Consider the following 20,469-nt stretch of genomic DNA (forward strand, 5'->3'; position numbering starts at 1 on the left):
TCATCAAAAGCGCGAATTTTTCCAGTCTCTACGAATCGATAAAAAAAAAGTGTCGAGTCACTTTCATTTAATAATTTGTGTTTAGACACAGCGTTTAATGTGTGTGATTGGCATTGCAGTGGCGAATATGTTTTCATGAATTTCGTCGTAATTTTAATTCCGTAACGTGGGAACCCTTTCCTCGATCTCAGGCTCTTCATGTTTTCTCCACCGCGGCGTTAATATGAGACCTACGGGCGATACACGACCTTATTACCATCGTCATGTTAGCGTGAAACCTAAAAGAGAAATCAGTGTGTATGAATTACTATAAGAAAATCTATTAGTATTTTTAAAAAATATTTTGTCTTGGATAGTTTTCTATTTTAATATTTTCATCATTAAAAATTTCTAAACCGTTAAAACTATAGATAGCATTAGGTAGATTTAAATGAAATAAATATTTAATCCCTTTTACTTTAGTTAAATAATGTTTATTTTGTTTTATAATTTTTTTGGTTATTTTACATTTGATAGTGACATTGTTAATTTAGTTTTCATTTCATTCTAATTGAGAGTACGTTTCGTTTTTATTAGCTGTAGCTTTTATTAAGCTTATCTTGCATGTGCTTACATAGTAAACATATATGTGGTTAAGTGGAAGTTAAGGTGGCATGCCTTAACTTCGTCACTTAAAATAAGAGAGTAAAATAAAAAGAAAGCTAAAAAAAATTGCCATGCAATTTATCTGAAATTCGACAATTATCAAATGTACTGCCAATGATCTACGTAAATATTCTGCCGACTGTGAATGTCAATTTTTTCTTTCAGTTTTGGGAAATTTATACCACTAGTACTAATTTTGAAAACTGTAAAATTTTTGACGAGGTCATGACACAAGCAATGAATAATGTATTTATTTTAATTCTTATTTTTTTTTTTTAGTTAAGTCAAGAAGCCTGTCAAATTAAGGAGCCAAATATATATTTTTTTAATATCCTGTCAATAGGAAAGCGTACAAAACGGCTAAGTTTAAATTAAATTTTGTGTAGATGAAGACGGAAATGACTGTCGCAAATTTGAATCCATGACGTCATCGAGATACCTCGAATGCAGAACAGCTAGCAACGTTTCGTATCTGTAGGAAGTGAGAATGTTAACACTCATCGCTAGATACCTGCAAAATTCGCGGATTCAATGACCTCCCATGATAGACTCTACTACACTCTACACACTCGGGGCAAATGCAACCTGTTCATTGGCTGCTGACTTGTGAGTCGTCTCGACCGGGTGGCCTGTGATTCGACACTTCTATGAGTGAGGGTCTCTAATTGGCCCTCATTACTCCAGATTAACAGTGAACCAATTGCAGAAGCAGCGCTAAGGTATAATTATTTGAACTGTAGCATATCACGAAATGAATCCGCGAATTTTGCAGGTCTCTACATCGCCTACCTTGTATGACAGACGATCTATGGAGCTTCTGAAGAACATTTCTTAACTCCCCAGTGACGTCGTTTGACGTAAATCACTTGAAGAAATGATCGTAGTCAGAATTTTGTTTTTCGGCTGATTTGTGTCTGGCTTTAAGGTGTCATTTAACACGAATAATCCCATGGATTTAAATTTAATACTTGGTTTTCCAAAGACCTATTCTTCCCAATTCCTTGCCTCAGAAACTATATAAAAAAATATTCCAACTCTAAAACTAATAAAGATGTTAAAGTTACACATCAGAATAATTTTTTTTTCCCTACAGTGGAACACGTTCTGTTACACGTATAACCATCGCAGAACTGAATGTTTAAGTACAAAATGGACCTGAATTTCAAAAATTTATCCCTATTTTAAATTCCGGGTTCACAGCTTGACATTCTCACAGTCAGCTCACACGGACGACGTACAGGAAGAAAGCGACCAAGTCCACCATCCTATGCACTTAGTTTGTACAGCTAACATATTTTCCGCTCTAAACGAGACTTTAAAAGTTCCAATAAAGACATTCGATCCAAACGCAGTGTTCTCATTGGCCACTGCCGTGGTGATATTAGGCCTTCCGTCCATTTAGAATGGATTTTTCACTTCTTGTTATTTTACTGAAGGGCGTCTTGGCTGCATTTATGACTGGAGACATAATTAGGGGCTGGAAAAAAAACTCACAAGTTCAATGACCTTTATCATAACTACGCTATCCCCTGCGTACTCGGAAAAATGTCTACCGCACATTGTCTCCTGACTTGAGGCGTCTCTTATCACTACGAATCTACCATTTCATAAAAAAAAATAAGTTCCTGAACTGAAGAAATAAAATTCTACAAAACCTAATTGTTAAACATCAAAAAACTAGCCCAATAGTTTGAAAACCACGCATTGTAATTTTTTTAATCGTACAGATATATTCATGTTAAAATTACAGACATTTGTAAATTTGTACATGAACATGAAATCGAAATTATCACTATCGCATCTTACCCTGACATTTATGCTTTGTGTTGTCCCAGTACCTCCAATAGTTAGTTATTTGTAGACCGTTCCGTGAATAGCTTTAGAGTATTAACTGCGCACATAAATACACAAGCGTAACAAGAAAAAATAACGTCCCATTATTTAATAATTCTATTTTTTTCTCTCCATGTTTTAACATGAATGAAACATCAATTAAAATATAAAACTATGCATCCATTGCAGTAAGAAATACTTATTTCATATATTTAAAAATAATCATAGCAATCTTTATCTTATTTTTGTAGTATTATAAACTATTTATTGGCAACTGGTTCCCAATGAATATTTTGTAAACGTACAGAACATTATTTTTTTTCTGTGTGGCCACACTCCGTTAATTTTTTTTTTTTCAACACGGTTTCTCGGCTGATTTAATATTCTTTAATAATTATTGTCTGTTCGAACCTAGTAGTTGTAACTAGAAAACTGGGGATTCTGGGTGGCTTTCGCCGTTTGGTACTTCCGGCTGTCTCTCGATTTTCACCGATGCTCTGTTATGGAATTCGGCTCTTGTGTCCGCTATGGCAATGACGATACAAATTTGGAAATTTCCCTCCTAAAATTTTACGAGAAACACACTGGTCACGAATTATCCAGGGATCTTCGAAAAAAATTCATCGTTATCTTCGTAGATAGCCAAGTTGTATCCACAAAAAAAAATAATATTGCTACGTAAGCAGAACGTTAAAAACCTTGTTAGGACTACTGCTAAGATATAAAGTTATTTCTTCCACGTGTATGTTACCTTGTTTATAAACACCCCACCCACCGTTCCCAATAAAACAGTACTCGGGTTTCTAAATAAGGCGTTGTTCTTACTAAGACCTAGTTATCCGAAATGACAAACTCTGCATTCATTACGTTAAAAAATCCGTAAAGTTACTATAATTACGAACAGTTTAACCAAGTTGCAGTCGACAATGGCTGCTCGGAATATTGCTTCATTGAGGAAACTTTCTGAGCCCACAAGGTATGACTCGAGATTTGATATTTTTTCTTTGATTGAACGTCTCTGAATTTGCATATGCCTACTCTCCTTCAGATTATCAGTGAACCAATATCAGGATGCATCACAAAGTAGTATTTTTTTTTAAAATATAATAATGGTTATCACATCGCGAAATTAAATCCTTGAAGATTATAAGTGGAGATCGTAAAAATTCAAGTTAAATGAGATGAATTATAGCTAGGGACCAGAAAAATTCGCGGTTCAATGCCCTGTAGGATGAACTCCATAGTTATACGTACACTCGGTCAAATGTCACCCACTCATTGGCTGCTGTCTTGTGAGACGTCCCAACGTAGCAGCCTGTGATTCGATAAAGCTTTGGTTTGGTGTTTCTAATCGGACCATAATCATCCAGGTGAGTTGCGAGCCAATTGCAGAGGCAGCACGCAGGTATGGTATAACTATTTGTATTTTAGCCTATCGCGAAATGAATTCGCGAATTTTTCCGGTCTCTAATTTATAGCTAGGCGGATCACACTTATTGAACTAAATTAAAACGTATCCACGGGTTAGCTTCGAACTCTACTTGCAATTAAATATTACTAACAACAAATTCACTTTCGTTACCGTAGAACGTATATATATTTTTTTCTTTTAATTTCCTGCGACTTTTTCTATGCATCAACCAAAAATCAAAACAAAAAAAAACACAAGCGGTTAATTTTTTTTCCATCTTCTTCTTGTTTACCTTGTGCGAGGAACGAGGTCAAGTGTAAAGGAGTCTGCAAAAAAAAATATATATATGTTGTATATTGTTTATTGTATGCGTTCCGTGCGATGTGAAGAAGACGAGTCGCGGGGGTGAGGAGGTTATGTTTAATTTTTTTCCTCTCTCTCACCCCTACCCCCCATTTTTCCCCCCCGCAAAGGGGGAAAACAAAAAACGCACACACACACTCGAGGGGGTCACCGGTGTTCACCCCGGGCGGCGCGAGAATCACCGCCTGCCCCGCACGCCACACGTCCGCACCGCGCCGCGCACCACGGCACACTGACTCCCGTCTCTCCGCGGGCGGCGGGCCCCGGCCGGGATAGACCGGCCGACACGAGGAAAACGGTACGCCCGCACGATAATACGGTATTTTTGGCACGACAATATGGTACGATGTTACGACAATGTCGTACGCGTCACGAAATTATGGTACGCTCGCTCTGAAGCACCTGCGCATGGTTTCCGCTCGTCATTTAAATATATATATTAATACCATGTAATATACTTTAATTGAAAAAAATATATAAATATTTTCAGTCTCTACCACTTAGTCACACAAATGTTCTCACGCTAAGAGTAGGATGGTAAAACAGAACGTACGTGTGTGTACGTATATACACCTAATACTATGTAATATTAAATTTCATAAAACATGTTTTTTTAACAAATACGTAACTATTATTTAAATATTCACTAACGCATTCTCCAGTAAACATTCGCACACATGGACGCATGGTCATCGTTAAAATTTTTGTTAAAAAGAAAAAAAAATACTAAAACTATTTCTTGCATGTGGGACCGAATGGGCTTTGTCGCGTGCGGTGAAACGCACACAAGGAACTGACTTAAATCCTTATTTAAAGTTTCCTTGGTATCCCATAACCACTCTACCGGAATGCTTGGAACAGCACGACATTTTCCTTTCCCCGAGTTACTTTTTATTGCTTAATTATTTTTTTTATGGTCCGCCTTTAATGACCTCGCTGTCGATGAGTCTAAAAACCAAACATCTACATACTTGCTACGCTCATTCACGTTCCAACCATCGAAAAAAATTAAATATATATGTATACGTACATACTTTAATGAAAAATTTCTGTTTTTTGTTATAGTTTTCTGCTGATTGCACTCATTCAGACCAAAATATGGGCAGTGTGCAACATAAGCGCACCCTGTCCAGAGATGTCTTATTTCGGTTAAAAACCCACGTGCATAAATCTTGGGCAACGCCCCCCCCCCCCTTTTTTTTTCTTTCCACCCTCCCCCCGAACTTTCATATTTGCGTGTTTTTGTCTCTCTCTCTCTATATATATATATATTTATATATATATGTATATATTATCACAAAGTTACTTCTGAAAAACAATTTTAACGTCATGTTATTACCACTTTATTAAAATAATTTCTCCCACAAACATTGTCCATTCATTTACCACAGTCTTTTTTTTTTGCACTGTCGGTATTATTTGGCGACACTGAAGTTAAAAAAAGGTTTGTACAATTGCATTTCAATTTTTTTTTTACACGCCTTAAACGACAAGAAGCCAATGCCCAATAATTTAAAAAAAAAAATCTTGTTACCGAATCCAAGAGCAAAGTGAAATTGGCAGAAGCCAATGAACACGTGGCATGGAATTGAAACGACGCAGAGGCTTGTGCAGTCTAAGCTGGCAAACGGGAAAATACGAAAATTACGTGTAGGTTATGGCTAGAGACCGGAAAAATTCGCGGGTACATTTCGTGATAAGCTAAAATTCAAATATTTATACCGTTGTGATGCTTCTGCTATTGGTTCACTGTTAATATGTAGGACTCTTGGCCAATTAGAGGCAATCAATAAAAAAAAGTATCCAATCACAAGTTACCCACTTGAGACGCCTCAAAATTCAGCACCCAATGAACAGGTGCCGAGTCCTTTAGAATACGTTTTATAGCTAAAACCACAAGCTCCAAGTAGGCAGAGGATCATGGAGTCTATCCTGGAGGTCATTGAACTTGCGAATTTTTCCCGTCTCTAGTTATGGCTCAAGACCCGGGGAATCTCCACCTTCAGGCTAGACTCGACGGTGCTGTGTTTTCTCGAGTCTTGTGGTAATGTTGGCAATCACACATTTTCGTTTTTAAGGACCTGAATGTGATTTTACACCGCTCAGTGGCTCAGATATTGGTCTGGACCACTTCGGCGCGCGTAACAGAAACTTCAGACTAATATTGAAGACATAAGATTTTTTTTTTCTTGAAGTGAAGTTTCTTCTCTGAGGGGTACTACAATTTTCGAGCGTTACGAAAATTCCGATCGTATAAGGGGAACAGTATGGTACGTGGGGGGGGGGGGGCGATCTGTATAGGAAGGAGACGACAGGTGAGACGTGGAAATGACGCAGCATACTTGCACACTTGCATACTTGCATACTTTCATACTTGCATGCTTTCATACTTGAATACTTGTATTCTTCCACACTTTGATAATTTCTCATTTGCCCTATGTACACTTTTTTTATTGCACACTTGAATACTGACATACTCTCAGCCCAAAGAGAATTTGTTTTCTGTACCTAATAGCTAGAGAACAGAAAAATTCGCGGGTTTCAATTACCTCCAGGATAGACTCCACGATCCCCTACACACTCGAGGCAAATGCCAACTGTTCATTGGCTGTTGACTTGTGAGTCGTCTCGACTGGGTGGCCTGTGATTCGACACTTCTATGAGTGAGGGTCTCTAATTGGCCCTCAGTCCTCCAGATTAACAGTGAACCAATGACGGAAACAGCACTAAGGTATAATTATTTGAATTTTAGCATAACACGAAATGAATCCGCGAGTTTTTCAGGTCCCTGCTAATAAAATAATAAACCAGAAGTTCCCCTTCTGTCGCGGGTCGAACTCCACGCACATACATTTTTTTATTTTATTTGGGTGATTTTAATTTATCCTCGACTGAATCTATGAAAATTTTCGGTCCTTAAATTACGGTACGCAGCACGTTGTACCGGAATTACGTTACGTCTGTCAGACGGCGGGCGGCGCGAATGGCACGCTTCGTTTCGCGCCGACGCGATGAAGCCTTCTCTTCTCCCCTTCCCCCCCCCCCCTCCATTACAAACCTGTACGTCTTTTTATATATATATATATATATATATATATATACATCTCCCCCCTCCTCACGGCTTGCCTTCTCCTCTGTGACGTCACGAGCGTCGCGACTAGCCAGCGCGCATCGATCAAGCCGCGCTCAGTCACCAGGGGGGGGGGGGGGTGAGACTAGAACGAGAGATGGGGACGTTCTGGGAACACCCGGAGAAAACCCCCTCCTCAATTTCCACCTACCAGCCCCCCCCCCCTCCTTCTAACTTTATTACTAGAGACAGGAAAAATTCGCGGATTCATTCGGCGATAGGCTAGAATTCAAACACATATACCTCTTAGATAATTTTGCTATTGGCTTACTGTTCATGTGGACGAATCTCAACCAGTTGTAAAACCTCAACCAAATAAAGGATCGAATCACAGACAAAACCAGATGAGACGGCTTGCAAGTCGGCAGCCAATGAACTCGCGTTATTTGCCCGAGTGTACAGAGGTATGTGCAGTCCATCCTGAAGGCCATCAAAACCGCGAATTTTGCAGGTGTCTACTTATTACTAGAGACAGGAAAAATTCGCGGATTCATTTCGTGATAGGCTGAAATTCAAACATGTGTACAATACTGCTGGTTCTGCTATTGGCTCGCAGTTTAACTGGATCTCTCTGGGCCAATGAGAGACTATCGACCAAAGAAGCGTCGAATCACAAGCTACCCAGTGAAGACGACTCTCAATTTAGTACCTACCCAATGAACACGCGTGTTTACTTGAGAAATGCAGATGATTATGGAGGCTATCCTAGAGGTAATTTAATCCGCGAATTTTTACCGGTCCCTACTTATTACCACCAAATATCAGTCTCTGAACATATCCTAAGTTCGAAGTAGCTTGGTTTTCTGGGTTTCAGCCGCGTCCTTGACGAATAATTCACCGACGTTTCGGTCAACATTGCAGTCGGCCATCATCAGGGAGCAGATTACCTATTGTAGGTCCAAGGACACACGGCCACTACCCAGAAGCCAAGCTTACTTCAGACAATGGCCGCGAAAGCCTGCGAACATTATATTCCAAGTTCGCTGCTTTAGATGTTAAAAATAAATAAATAAATAAATAAAACACAATTTTGTGATATTTCGAAAATGTTCACAGTTTCAAATAATTAAAACATTTTCACGGGTTTTTAGATGCTTCAAACATTTTCCCAGTTTTGGGAGGCTGGCTTCAAAAGGTTTCACAGTTTCGGAGAATTCAAACGCGGGTTTTTAAGAGACCACAAAATTTTTTTTAAACTGTTTTAAGATATTTAAAATGCTTTCGTTGTTTTTAGATGATTTCACACGTCGCTATCTTACCTTAGCAAACCTTTATAATTCAGAAGCGTGAAAACCAAACCTTCTAAAAAAAAACGTGTATTTATGCAAGGTTTTTAGAACCTACTTTAAAACTTTTTACATGGCGGATATTATTTTTAGAATTTTTGGTCATTTTTAGTAATTGTTTGCAATTCTTTGATATAGTAACACTCATGTACAAGCTTGCTTTTGTTATTGATTTTCCTCAAAAAAAATTAATGTGATTGTGGAGCATAAAAGCAGGAACTTAAGTTTATTGTTTTAAATATTATTATAGTGTCTGTCTCGGATACTAAAAATAAAATTAGGTTTGTTTTCTTGCCAAAAACAAACCACTACGCAGATATTGGACTTTTTTTTTTTGCTGTGATTACGTACATTTCTTTATTTGATAGGAGCACATAAAATATCTATTCAAACGTGCCTTCATACTTCTTGGAAAAGCGGGGAAAAGTGGGAAAGGGGTTATGGTTGGAGGGAAGTAAAGCCCTCATACTGGGACATCCACGACGTATTTTAGGGTGGCGTTTCCATCCAATTTTCTACGAACATGACTCTTGCGGGCCAAGAGAAAATATGTACACTGTAAAAAAATACCACAAATTCAAACATACGAATGTATAGTTTTATGACATCTCTTCCTTGCAGTTGAAAATAAATTGACAATTTAATTTTACACAAATAATTTTATTTAAGAAAACCATTATTATAGCAGATGCCTTCGTTAAATTTCACGAATATAGTTATAAATCTTAAATTGCAATAACTAGTGTGTTAATACTGAATATCTGTAAGAAGTTACAAATTATTAAAATGCACTCAAGTCAATATAAATTTTCACGGTCACCGTATGAGTGCATATGCAAAAAATGCATCTTGTGATCGACAAATTCCCATAAAATTTAAGTATGTTACTGTTTGTATAGTGCTAGTTGAACTCAAAACTATACAAATGATATTCCCATTAGGTATTTTTTTAAAGTGTCCACTATAATAGAAATGTCAAACCGGTTTACTAGTTTTTTATAGGTCGTAGCTTCGATAGTCCGACAGTTTACTAGTTATGCATGATGATAAAATCAAACATAGCTTTTACAGTTCTCAATATTGATCATTACACTACAACAAAAATTAAAAAAAACAAACACAGGAATGAACTATATGAAATACAGTATTCTACATTCAAAGTTTGTGTGAATTTACTAAATATTTCAAACGAAATTTAACTTCTATAAAAGAAAATTTATACACAGAATTTCCCAGAACTTCACGTCAGGTCGATAACAGTTGATAGGTCAATTAATTGTTTTTAATTAAAAAAAAATTTAAGAAGAGGCGTAGTTTTTAAATTTTCAAACACTGCACCAAATTAGTTTGGTTTTTTAATACAAATTTTTGTTACGCAATATTGAATTTCTCTGCTATTGATTACAATTCAAAATGAAATTAAACATGTTATAAACTCATATTGGCAATATATTTACTATGCTAACTCAGCAAGTTAATTACTTAAATGGACCATCAATTCAAATTATTTGCTAAGTTAGCAATGCATGGTTTTGTACGAATATTCACAGTATGATAAGGTTTAATTTTATTTCGAAATATTAACACTGCAAACATTTTGATTTTTTACAAGAAAAATCCTTATAAACTCAGTTACCAAAAATATCAATTGTTTATAGTCAATTATACAAAGCTCTGCCTTGCAATTTTACAATTGTTTTCAAGGACTATCCTTGTTAAAGTACAACAATTTTTTACAGCGTATAACAATGTTAACATTAGTATTTTAAAATAACAGTATCTCATTATCTGATGCAAGTTGAAGATTTTAAAACCTTTGAAAAACTGCCTATAACAAAAAAAAACCGACACTTTATATATATTTTTAAATAGAACCTTAAAATATACATACTGATATGGAAAATTAATCACGTTTCATAGTTGATACTTCAACAGTAGCCCTACTTATACACATTAGTAGAGACCGAAAAAATTCGCGAGTTCAATGACCTGTACGATATACTCCATGATCCTCTAAGTATGCGGGAAAATGACATCTGCTCATTGGCTACTGACTCGTGATACCTGTTAACTGGGACGCTAGTGATTAGATACTTCTTTTGTTAAAGGTTTATTCATTGGCCGAGTGTCATTCAGATAAACTGTTGCCCAATCACTGATGCGGTAAAAATGCAAACGTTTTTGGATTCTAGCCTATCGCGAAAGGAATCCGCGAATTTTTCCGGTCTCTACATATTAGGCATATAAAAAAACAGTCGTTGGTGGACTTTGAAACCACGTGTATTCTGTGTAAAATTGCGCAGTTGGTTTTTACAGTGTACATTGAGTGTGGAAGGAGGAGAGGGTCTATAAACAGAGAGAGTGTGTGAGAGAGAGAAAGAAATGGGGGGATAGGAAACTGTTGCGAAGGTAAATATTGTACAAGGACAAACCTTCAAAAGAGCCCTTCCTCTCGTCCTATGGAGAGTTCTCGAAACAGCGGTTAAACAAGCAGGCATACAATTTACGAGTTTCCGGAACGGGGTCTCGGTTCAAATAGTGAATTGGCCCTGGCGAACTGTCTGGGACAAGTTTAGGAAAGCGTCCATCCCCCCCCCCCCAACCACCTCAATTATAATTGGTGGATCTTCCAGAGTTGGAACATTTGGATAACCACGTTAAAGGCCCCAACTGCACGTGAAAACTAAATTAAACACCGGCCCAGGCCTGTGAAAAGCTTCGACTAAGCGAATCGAATCGAAGCTGTTTCGAATATTCGAGTCGACTTCTCCAGGAAACTTGCCATTTCGTTTTATCTGAAGCTTCGGTTGCGATGCAAATCTTCGCGTCTGATGTGAAGATTCGCATTCGTTGAAATTATATAAAATATCGGAAGCCTGGGATTTGCTCATAATTTTTCTTTTGTGTTTTATATAATTTGCTTGAAAAAATTATGTTACTTAAAAAAAGGTTTGCACACTCCTTTTGCTTTTATGGGTGTTCAGTATTAATATTATGCATGTTTATTTTACCACGTTTATTGAATGATGTTATACCTAGGGCCCAATTGTTTATCACTTCAAACATTACAAACGTTAAATAATAATTATATTTTTAGTTATATCCTGTATTTTTAAAATAAGTGTATTAAACCTTAACCGAAAACAGTACTTGGAATCCGAATTGACTTCGTGAATACTTGAAACATTCGATTTGATATTCACTTCGCATAAAATAAATTGTATTCGCACAAATCTAAAAACTGCATGCCCTACAATTTATCAAATGTGAAAGAAAAAAAACTTTTTATACGTGGCCGCTACTAGCGTTAGACGTGAAAATTATATTTATTATTTCCTTTTGTAATTTTACTAAAATATTTCAATGGAAATCAGTGGCCAAGAAATAGTTTGTAATACTGCAAGAAAAAAAATTATAAATTTGTACAACGAATTGCGGATGGCGCGAACTAAAGTTCACTAAGCCAAAGGGCAGTATTTTAATAGATTTCTTTGTCCACACTCGGGTTATTTTTTTTTTTTTTTTTTTTAGACTTTTTCGCTTTTGTTGCAGCCGTTTAGTTATACACCTGCAAATAGGGTGATTTGATAGTGACGCAGCTGCTTGGAAGAAAATTGTAACGTCGCGTCGGTGTGGAAAAACTAAGTTTAATTAGCGTTCAGAAATTTAGTTGAAAACCCAATAAACGTATTATTTATAACGCTTGGCATTATTTTAATGAATTTTACGTTAAATTTCACGTAAAAAGTTTATTTTATTAGAAGTGTATTTGCAACATCAGAACACTTGAATTTTCTCGTTACGAGGTTAGATGAAAGGCTGACTGACATAATTTTTTTTTCCCGAATACTTTATTAAAACTTATTATTTGGTTTCATATATTGCCCCAATTTGCATATATTGATCAACGTACTATACAAAAAAGATTAAAAAAAATTCAAATTATTATTGATTAATGTGAGTCTGGCCTTAAAATTAGTTTCAAAAATAATATGCAGCCTTCGTACACAACTTTATTATATTATTTTAGGTAACGAAAGTGTTATTCCTATTATTTAAATTTTTAAAAGCATGCACTATCGTAAAGATTTTAATATGGTACCCTAACATCAGAAAAGTTGTGGTTTTTAAACTACCTACTCAAATTCACTCAGATAATGAATGGTGATAACATTAAAAATTACCTTATAATGCCCATCGTTAGTTAACAGAAGCTTCAAAAAAGAAAATATTTTTATAAGTACGTAGTATAAATGTACATGGTCATTGTGATTGTTAATATAAACTTACTGAACAATGCACAAAATTAACTAACATTTACGGTAAAAATACACATTCATGCAAATGTATATTTATATATCACACATCTATGACATTTTTATCAAACCATAGTAAAGTATATTTTTTTTTAACACAAGAGTATTAATACAGCAATACACGTAGTTGTAATTTTACAAAAACGTCGGTGGATAATATTCTGCCACATACGTTCTGTGTAAAATTGCACAATATTTTACAGTGTATCTTTAAGTAAAAACTGATGTGAAATGGTTGTTAAAGCATTTTCTGACATTAATGCATGTGTTAATTTCTTGGCTGGATATTTATTCCTGGAATTATGTTGGATATTAATCTAACAAGCTTCACTAACTTTACCCTTTTATAATTAAAGCATCGCTAAGCATAAAAGCTATTAATCGTCCGAGCACTTTAAGCTCATATTTATTAGTAAACTTCCCATAGCTCCAGTGAATAACCATCCTCCAGGACTTTTTCGACAATTACTAATTGTTTTATTTTTTCACTTTAAAATTCGGGAGGCCCTAACGACTATAAACGAGGCACTTCTTCATATGCGTTTAATAGCCGTGTTTTATAAATGTTGGAGTGTTTAATTATCACCTCCAAGGTTTCGAAAAAAAAATACAGAAGCAAGGGGATTAATTTCTTAAGCCTTTATCTTTTTTTTTTAACAGGAGGATTCCTACTACTACCGGAAAAATTAGCGGATTCATTTCGTGATAGGCTAGAATCCAAAAAAGTTTGCCTCTTTACTGCATCAGTGATTGGGCCACAGTTTAGCTGAACGATACCCGGCCAATGAGAAAACCTTTAACAAAAGAAGTATCGAATCACTAGCGTCCCAGTTAACAGGTGTTACGAGTCAGCAGCCAATGAGCAAATGTAATTTTCCGGCGTGCATAGAGGATCGTGGAATATATCCTACAAGGTCATTGAAATCGCGAATTTTTCCAGTCTCTACCTACTTGTCTTTAAGGGTCCCAACTTGCCAGGGGTTTGTGTGCGTCAGTGAGGCGGGATGATAAGTGCGTCGTTCACTGGTATTTCACAAAATTATGAAATTTTGGTTGGTGGTTTTTTATGTTTATTATTGTTAAACAAAATATGCTTGATTAGATAAGGATATATAATTATTTATCTTTACACCAAATTTACCCTTTTTTTAACTTGAGAGGATGAATTTTGCCCAATGCTAAAGTTGTTATTTTTCCTATGTTCATAATTGGTGTCCATTTTTTTTCTTATGTTTGATTGTATTTTAATATATATATTTATTTTTTTACAGGAAAATATACCCCTTAATTCATCCGGTAGGGGTTGAATTTCGCAAAATGGTAAAATTTTGGTTGTTATTTTTCATATGTTTATATTGAAAACCAATTAATTTTCTTATGCTTGATTGGATTCAGAGTTATTAATTATCTAAAACAATATTAGACCCTTTCTCACCACATTAGTGGTGGGATTCTATAATTATGTTAAAGACTAGTCTTTAAGTTTACTTAGAACTTACTAATGAAAAATGTTTCTTAAAAACCCGACAAGTATTTTTCAATTGATGCTGGAAAAAACGGACAAACAAACAGTCAAGCATAATAATAGACAAAAAATGGTATTACATGAAGAGTATAAAAAAATAAAATAGCCATTTCCAATACTATTTTATAATTTCACCTAATGAAAAGACTTTTACCTCGAACAGTATTATTAGCATTATAGATAATAATTGGTTCAGACACAACTTCAAATATGATAAAAGCACGTTAGGCCATAAGTCGTGAAAAGGTTTTCGTCTTATTTTGTCGTGCATATCCTGTAGCTGAAGTTGGTCGATCAAATTCAAACTTAATTTGTACAACTAAACTTATTGATAGCTATGTATCTGTAACTCAGAGCTGAGCGAAGCCAAAGTTCAAATTTTAAAATTTTTTGTTACATTCTAGTTTTTTTTCCTTAAATGTTCGATTTATACGTGAACCATAACATATTACCTCACTATAAAAAACCATCCCATTTTGTGACGGTTATAAGAGCTTAAGTCGTAACATTTAGTTAGACCATTAAAACATCAAGTCCAGTTAACAATTTTTGGGTACGAGTGGAGTTGGAAATCAGTTTGTCATTTCGAAATAAATAAATAATTTTTTTTTTCTTGATGGCTACATGCTTGACGAGGTTGGTAAAAAAATACCGTATCACTGAAACAGCAGTGTTTAACTGCTGTTAGAATCCCAAATGCGACTTATGCTCGTTTGGTTTTCAGACCGACCCTTTTGACTTGAGTCCATATGGGCACACTTACGGTGTACAGAGCTTCAGGAAAAAAAAAATCCCGAGATTTTAAAACTGCTTAAGATATTAAAAACAATACCCTAAGGGTGGATGAATACTTCTCTTCAAGTATTTAGTTTTATTTTTAAACTGTACAGTATGTCCATAAAAGAATGTCCCAATTACAAAATTTAATATTTTAAATTGTAGGCGTTGTAGAGTGTTTGTTTGAAGTCACATTTAAATAGTAATTCAAACTGATTTATATAAGTGCATGCGCGAGTAATGCTTTGTGGTTTTCTCGCTTGCAGCGCGAAATAATGGCTCTCTCCCCAATTATTACAGAGTCAACCTGTAAACTTTATTTAGTAACATGATGGAGAGACCCTCCCCTTTGTAATCTCTGTGTACGAGAGTGGTTGATCGTTGAAGTCCCTGAACGTTGGATTGGTCTTTTTGGTCGAGACGACAGAGCTCTTTTTTTTTTTTTCGCTGGACTCCACGTTCACCTGAAATAACGCCATGCAATATTTTTCCTTTTGGAGGTTTTATAAAATATGGCGTCTACGTTCCGTCGCTACCTAATGATTTTCCAGAGTTTAGGCACATAATTAAAAGGGAATTTTTCTTCCATTACTCCGGACGAGTTAACCAAAGTGTTGGAATAATTGAAATTTAGCTTGGCTGTGTGGCGTATGACTAAAGAAGCTGATATTAAACATTTGTAAAAAAACATGTTTTGCTTACCTTCAATTTGATGTGTGATTTGTTGTAAATAGTCTTAATTAAACTGTCATAATATACCATCAAATCTGAGACCTTCTTTTATGGACACTCATTCGTAAAGGCTGACCGGAACGACATGTGTGTGTGTGTCTCGGTGTATGGCTGCTGGATCTTATGTAGACCGTCTCATGGCGAGAAACTACGCGTAGATCTTTTTGCGGTTGGTTTTCCACCCGCAACGTAATATAATACCAATTCTAACAATGTTTTTGTGAGTTAGCCCCTGGAAGTTTCACCACCGGCAGGACAGCGATGCACTTCTTGTTGCCCACCCCTCAAGCATGTATTTACACAGCAACTCCAAGGCACGGCTGTGACAAGTGGAGGGGGGAAGAAAATGGCGGGGATAAGGAAGTGGAGGGGGAAGGAAGTGGAGGGTGGAAGGAAGTGGAGGGGGAAGGAAGTGGAAAGGGGAAGAAGGGGAGGGGGGAAGGAAGTGGAGGGGGGAAGGAAGTGGAGGGGGAAGGAAGTGGAGGTTGGAAGGAATTGGAGTTTGGAAGGAAGTGGAGGGTGGAAGGAAGTATAGAGGGGAAGGAAGTGGAGGGGGGAAGGAAGTGGAGGGGGGAAGGAAGTGGAGGGGGGAAGGAAGTGGAGGGGGGAAGGAAGTGGAGGTGGAAGGAAGTGGAGGTTGGAAGGAATTGGAGTTGGGAAGGAAGTGGAGGGTGGAAGGAAGTATAGAGGGGAAGGAAGTGGAGGGGGGAAGGAAGTGGAGAGGGGAAGGAAGTGGAGGGGGAAGGAAGTGGAGGTTGGAAGGAATTGGAGTTTGGAAGGAAGTGGAGGGTGGAAGGAATTGTAGAGGGGAAGGAAGTGGAGAGGGGAAGGAAGTGGTGACGAGAAGAAGCAGAGGGGGAAGAAGCGGAGGGGGGAAAGAATTGGTGGGTGGAAGGAAGTGGAGGGGGGAAGTAAGTGGAGGGGGAAAGGAAGTGGAGGTGTAAACCACGTGACTAGTCAGCTGACCTCACCACCCCTCCACCCTACCTGGAGGTGGGGAAGTAACTCCGTGCTTCTAGAGGGTTCTTCCATGAAGTCGATGCCAGCCGAGAGAGTATATAAGGACCCGGTTAGGCTTGTTCTCTCTGAAGCCTTCGGAGAGCTAAAGAGGAAGCTCTCACTACCGACTAGGTTTCTTCAGAATAACTTTTGGGGTTAAAAAAAATTCGCAGTCATGGGGGTGTCGACAGAAGTGAAAACTTCAAACTTTGTTTTTAAATGTGTAATATGACAACATTTCTACGTCAAATGTACGTGAGAAAATGATTTTGGTATTATATCAGCATGATATCAGCATGATATCGTTTATCTTTACATAATTTTTTAAAATCAAAACAGATGTCAGTGGTATGTCAAAATTACGTAAAAATTCATTACCTATCTATGATTTAACCGGTGATGTCAGACCTGGGTCATGTGTTCACTGGGCAATGCACGGTATACACAAATTATACTTTTCACGTGGTCAATTTAACTTAACTTACTACTACTACTACGGCATGTCGGTGACGCGAACTCATAAGATTTTACCCATCCAAAAAAATAGTCCAACACGCACATTATACAGTCGAGTATATACAATGTATTAGTGTATATATGCGTATACGTGTACACAGGCCGCTGCGCGTCACCAGTCTGGCGCAACACGTCACTAGCATGTCGGTGACGCGAACACACAAGTTTTGCCCCTGCCAAAAATTGTTCAACGCGGCCAAAGAAGTTTTCACTTCAAAAACTGATACGAATTCTTGATAGCACTCTCAAGGGATTTGCATTACACCTTCATTTTTATTCTTCCGTCATATCTTTGAATATATACACTGTATAGAAGTCGCCAGCCCAGGTTAAAGTTTCAAATACGGTTTGAGGTAGTTGGTTAATTCACCGCCGCAATCGCCACCATCTCTAGGGCACCGACTTGTGGTGGTCCCTAGCGGACAGGTGTCGAACTCTTCAAACACCCCTTCCCCACCCTCCCTCAAACACGCGTTTTCCTCCACCCACCCTCTACCCCACCTCTCATCCCTACAGTTTTGTGACGCACTAACTCCCGTTGAACGACCTTGAGCTGCAGTGAATGTTGGGTAAGGGGGGGGGGGGGGGCGGAAATGACAGCGGGCGACAGTGCTGCGCTCTAACGTGTAAAAAACAACTAAGACGATACAGGGCGTTACGGCAGCGCACTGCAGCGGTGAAGTTCTCAAGCTGCTCATCATACGCTCCTGAAAGACGTAGAGTAAAACCTATCCACTCGCGACTTCTATACAGTATATATATTCAAAGGTCATATGATACTATAGTTACCTCTCGAATCTCATAGTTACGCTATGCACGACGAGAAGACAGCACGCCAGTTCACCTTCTTGCGCTTAGAGGCGCTATAGCGCTGGTAGCACCAGCGAGCGTCGTACTTATATTCACGGTTCACGACAAAAATATGATTTTGAGTAGTTTACGTGGGCCCCTTAACTGAATGAATGGTGGTTGGTTAACGAGTTTGGATTTTTAACGGTTTTTTTTTTCAATGTTAGCGGAAGTATATTTTCTGTGTTTTATGCTGAGCACCCTGATTGCGACTATTAGAGAACACCCCAAGTCATGTATTTATTAAAAGGACAGTAACTTTGCTCACGCACAAAAATTTGTTTTCTTCTCTCTGACAGGAATCGGGGTTTCGAAAAATAAATAAATGAAAAGGCTCTATTATCTGATGCATGAATAAGACACGCCTTCTTGATGAGAGAGGTATAAAATGGGTAACTATAAATAAAATAAAATGAAAACATTCATTATCTCTCATGTAAGGCATTTCGGAAGAAAGAATTTTATTTCTCTGTGAGAACTCCCTAATTAATGCTTTTCATTGCAACCTTTTTTCAGTTATTCTTAAGCCTTAATTTGAAATAATTTGTAAGATTTCGAAATTCATGCTCTTGAAAATTGTATTTTCACAAACGCATTCAAATTACGGGTGACATTATTAGCCATGATTATGCTATCTATGGAAAAAAACTGCACGCCATAATTTTTTTAAAAAAAACCTAGAAATCATTAGAAAATGCTTGATTCTCATAATAACAGGTGTATGATATGACTAATAAAACCAATTTAAGATATAAGTAGAGACTAAAAGAAAATTCGTCGTTTCAGTGATGTTCAGGATAGACTACATAGTCCTCAGTATATTAGGGAAAACAACACCAGTTCATTGGTTGCAACTTGTGGGTTATCTCAACTGGTATGCCTGTGTTTCGTTACTTCTTTAGTTAAGGGTTTAACCAATAACAGTGAGACAATAGCAAAAATATCTTTTTGAATTTTAGCCTATCGCGAACTAATGTTTCCGGTTTCTTGATATAAGATATGCATAGTGTAAAAATTTCGCGTTTAAACATCAGGTCACATACTTGTCTTATGATAGCAATTTTAATATTATATTCCACGCATGTATTTGGTAAATACATACAGAACGAGTCTGAATTCGACAGAGAAATTTCGGTTGCAGGTATGTCACGCAAATATAAATGGAAAATATTAATACTACGTATGGTCTAAAGTGCTTCCCAAGATGGTATATGCATTTGAAAATACAGATTAAGCGTTTGTTTGTTTTTTTTCGAAAATAATAAAGAAAATATTCATGATGAAATGCCAAGCGTGTGCCTATGTCTAATTGAAGGAAGTTCTGCAAACACTCCAAATCCTGCCTCTGGAGTAAAGTTATTTATTTAATGGAAATAATTTAAGGTAACGCCCTTATTTCTTATAAACTTTGGTGATGCGGAGGAATAATGTAGTTTTCAAAATTTGATAATGCATATACATGTCAAATTAGACAAAAGGTTGTCTCTTTGTAATACACTATACCGTAACATTTTCGCACAAACAAACAACAAATTTAATTTAGTATGAAATGTGCAAAGACGTGTGTACAAAAAAACTGGATTCAATCAAAATTTTTCATAGCATGAATCATTTAAATAACTCACAAGCCTTAGTTTGAAACAGCTGGCTAATTGTGGTTTCAATGAAGGTATCAAGAAGAAAATATTGAAATAATAATAACACTGAAACAAATTCTGACGTAACTTATAACACACAAACGTGAAAGCTGAACAAACCATATGGGCCATCAAACATTCAGAGAGAAACAAATATAGTCACACCTTTATTTGTAGGGAAATATTTTGCTGTAAGACATTACTTGATAATATAAGTATATTTTACTATTAGGTAGATTCAACAGTTCACAAAATTTAGCATATCGTTGGCTTACTATCAAAAGCTCCTAAGTTTAATACACAAGTATTTTATTATTTATTTATTTATTTATTAAGTATTATATTTTCAAGAGAGAAAATTTTTTTTCTATAATGTAAAATACAGGTATGCTGTATTAAATTAAAATGTCTAAATAAACTGGTATTTAATTATAAGGAAATGAAATACAT

The 20,469-nt window shown here is 36.6% G+C and overlaps 1 protein-coding gene across 3 annotated transcripts in view; it reads right to left on the reverse strand.

Moving 5' to 3' along the window:
* The window catches only part of LOC134540832 (5-hydroxytryptamine receptor 1-like), a 347,216-nt gene extending 342,730 nt beyond the window's left edge, over window positions 1–4,486 (reverse strand). For 2 of the 3 annotated variants that reach the window (XM_063383801.1, XM_063383799.1), the window contains exon 1: window positions 4,182–4,447. The gene's annotated coding sequence lies outside the window, so the exon portion shown is untranslated. Of the gene's footprint in view, window positions 1–4,181 lie in introns of all 3 variants that reach the window. The other variant, XM_063383800.1, reaches the window with a different exon arrangement.
* Window positions 4,487–20,469: the final 15,983 nt, after the last annotated feature.

This window comes from Bacillus rossius, chromosome 17 (assembly GCF_032445375.1).
Source record: "Bacillus rossius redtenbacheri isolate Brsri chromosome 17, Brsri_v3, whole genome shotgun sequence".
NCBI classification, from domain to species: domain Eukaryota; kingdom Metazoa; phylum Arthropoda; class Insecta; order Phasmatodea; family Bacillidae; genus Bacillus; species Bacillus rossius.